This window comes from Monodon monoceros, unplaced genomic scaffold (genome assembly GCF_005190385.1).
Source record: "Monodon monoceros isolate NGI ecotype Baffin Bay Population unplaced genomic scaffold, NGI_Narwhal_1 Super_Scaffold_2, whole genome shotgun sequence".
Lineage (NCBI taxonomy): Eukaryota > Metazoa > Chordata > Mammalia > Artiodactyla > Monodontidae > Monodon > Monodon monoceros.
The window spans coordinates 41,518,705-41,522,048 of NW_021703776.1; positions in this window are offsets into that span (position 1 = coordinate 41,518,705).

Genomic DNA, 3,344 nt, shown 5'->3' on the forward strand with positions numbered 1-3,344 from the left:
GGTCTCCCTGTCTACAGTCTGTTCTCAGCACAGCAGTCAAACTGATCTTTAATACAAAACTCAAAGTGATCTTTATTCCCCCAACATTTCCCTATTTTACTAAAAAAAAAGCTAGATACTTTAAAAAAAGAAAACGTTCTGACTTTTTTCCGTTTTGCTCCCACACCAGCAAGTGGATATCCTAGATCCTCTACATGCCTCAGGGCTTTGCATTTGCCCTTTCCTGGCTTGGGATTCTCTTCCCCAAATATTGGCATGGCTTGCTCTCACTTTTTTCTTGTCTTTGCTCCAGTGCCTTTTTAATGAGGCTTTCCCTGTCCAAAATTTCACACCTACTGCATCCTCATCACTTTTTATCTCCTTTCCCTTCTTTGTTTTCATCTCAGTACTTATTACTGTCTAATATGTTACATAATTAGCTTATTTTGTTTTATATATCTCCCTCCACTAAAATGTAAGCTCTATGATGACAAGAATTTTTGCCGTTTTGTTTTCTTTGATGTATCCTCAACACCTAGAATGGGACCAGGCACATAGTTGGTGTTCAAGAGATACTTATAAAAGACCAGTTCATCGAGTGTCTAGAGTGGCTAATCATAAGTAGCTACAAGTGACTTGATGGAGGCAGAGAATCAGAATTGGAGATTATGGAACGCCTTTAGCAAAAGGGCTCTGAGCTTTACTTCACCACCCTCCCAGTGGATAATTTTTTAATAGGTCTTTTAAATTTCCAACTAGAGCATTATGTTGGTACTAAAACAACATCTATCCGGGTATTTGAAGCCTGTTCTCTTATTTCACAACATTTCAGTCAGGATGAATCTGAATGAAGGAAAAATCAGGTACAAGCACAAATAAAACCAGATATGTCCTCCTTTTATTAACACGTGAGTCACCATTGCCAAAAAATATCCATTTTCTTTTTTCACATTTTTTCTTTTGTTTCCAATTGTAAAAGCAGTGCATGCTCAGTGTAATTAAAATAATTCACAGGAAACATTTTTATATATCCAAGGCTTACTTTTAGTGGTATAAGAGGATATGTTAGAATGCTGCTTTGTAACCCCTTATTCAAAAATGCTTAAATATGGCATGCAGGAACCTTGTTATCTTAACAAAGAGCAGTTGCTGCATAGAAAAACAGAACCTCTAAATTTGAAATTTAAATTTCAAGTCCAGTAAAAGTGTACATAGAAATTATATATACATTTATTACTCTTTGGTATTTCCCACTGTAGCAGTTTGTTCCTTTCCTCTAAGGTGGTTGGTAGAATTCATCTTTGGAGGAAATCTCCACCTTTCTTGGTTAGGTAGAAGGTAAAGAAAAAAGACAAGAGAAAGGGTTATAAGAAGGCACCTCATATCAGGATGAAACTAACTATAATGGATAACATTATTGAGCCAGGCACAATATGTATTACTTCATTTACTACTAATTACAACATTGTAAGGCACACTTATTACTGGACCACCACCCCCCCGCCACTTTTTTAGACAAATGAGGAAACCAAGGCATAAAAATATGCCCAAGGTCAAACTTAACTAGGAAGTAGTGGAGCCAGGCTTTGAATCCAGACATTTGACTAAAAGTTCATTCCCTGAACCCTCTAGACCTGTCTCATAAGGTTGTGTTTAGAATTAAATAAGATAATATATGTAAGAGGCTTAATGTATCTCCTGCCAGAATAAGTATTACTTAAATATTAGCTATTATATTTATAAAGCCTGGAATTCATTTCTTTCTCTCCTTCCATCAGAAACTTTAATGGGAGACTTCTAAAAGCCATATTATATAAAACTTAAAGGAAAGAAAAGGACTGTTCAGTAAAAGCTTATCCAACTGCCAATAATCTGATCAAATAACTCTTTATTGCAAATATCATTGATTTCAACATGTAGACAAGGTGACCCCCTTTTATACCAGAGCTGTAAGTCTAAGAAGTGTGATTTATGCTTCTCCCTAGGTTTGCTCAAGCAATGCCTGCCCACATAGCATGCCATAATAATGTTCCACCCTCTCTGATTTGCATTATGACTCAGTGAATTAAAATCTTTATATGTAGGTCATCTCTCCTTGGTTGAAAATGATGCTGAGTTAATCCATGCCTGATATTGAAAGAATTTTTTGATGCTATTTGAATGATAAATAACATCTGGAGAAATTTATCTCAGGTCTCTTTCCCAGCTATTGTTTTTTAATCTTAAAAGGCAACAGCTTGTATGCTCTATAATAAGCTTTTCTGTTTGCTTCTAACCAAATCTTTTCTAAGAAAAGAGTTAATACTTCACAAGATTTTCAGACTCCATATTAATCCATCCTAAATGAAGATACTTTGCAAATTTAATTTTAGACTGGTCAAAGAGTAATTTATCCTTCCTTGTTATATAGTATATTTCAACATCTTAAATTACAAAGCAATTTTGTTAGAAGAATCCTGTTAAATTGCTAAATTGTTAAATCTTATAATTTTTACAAGGGGCTTGCCTCATATTCCCTCATGATTACTTCTAGCTGTCGTGTGCAGGTAAATGTTCAACAACCGGCTCTCCAGGGGGAAAAGTCCTGATTTTAAGCATTTGCCAGTTTCTGTGATTGGCAGTTTAATGCCTTCCCCTACAGTAGTCTACCTCCTAATCCCTGGAACCTGAGAATATATTCAGTTATATATTCAAAGGAGAAAGAAGGTTGCACATGAAATTAATGTTGCTAATCAACTGACCTTAAAATAGGGACATTATCCTGGATTATTCAGGGTCCAGTGTAATCAGAAGAATTCTTAAAAGTGGAAGAGGGAGCCTGAAGAGGAAAGTCAACGGGAGGTATGACTATAAAAGAATGGCCAAAGAAATGCACTGTTACTGGCTTTAAAGATGGAGAAAGGAGGCCATGAGCCAAGGAATATGGGAAGCCTCTAGAAGCTGGAAAATCTATAGATGTGGATTCTATTAGAGGTTCCAGAAAGGAATTCAGCCCAATGAGACCTGTGACAGACTTCTATATAACTGTAAGATAGAAATTTGTGTTGTTTTAAACCACTAAATTCACGGTGATTTGTTATAGCAGCAATGGGAAAACTAATACATCCACTGCGGCAGAGTTTAAAGTACCATCTTGTTTTTATTGATCAAAGGTTGGAAAAAGATGAAAAGAATTAGCTCTTGAGAGCTGATATGAACTGACTTCAGCACATCACTGAGTAGACTCAAATAAGAAGAGTTTTGTTCATTTTCTCCTTATATTTCATAGTAGAATAATAAATGCAACAAAAAATGACTAATTGAAAACCTTATACTATCATTAAGCTATTCCCTAGTATTTACTTTTCTTGTGTTTTGTTGTTGTT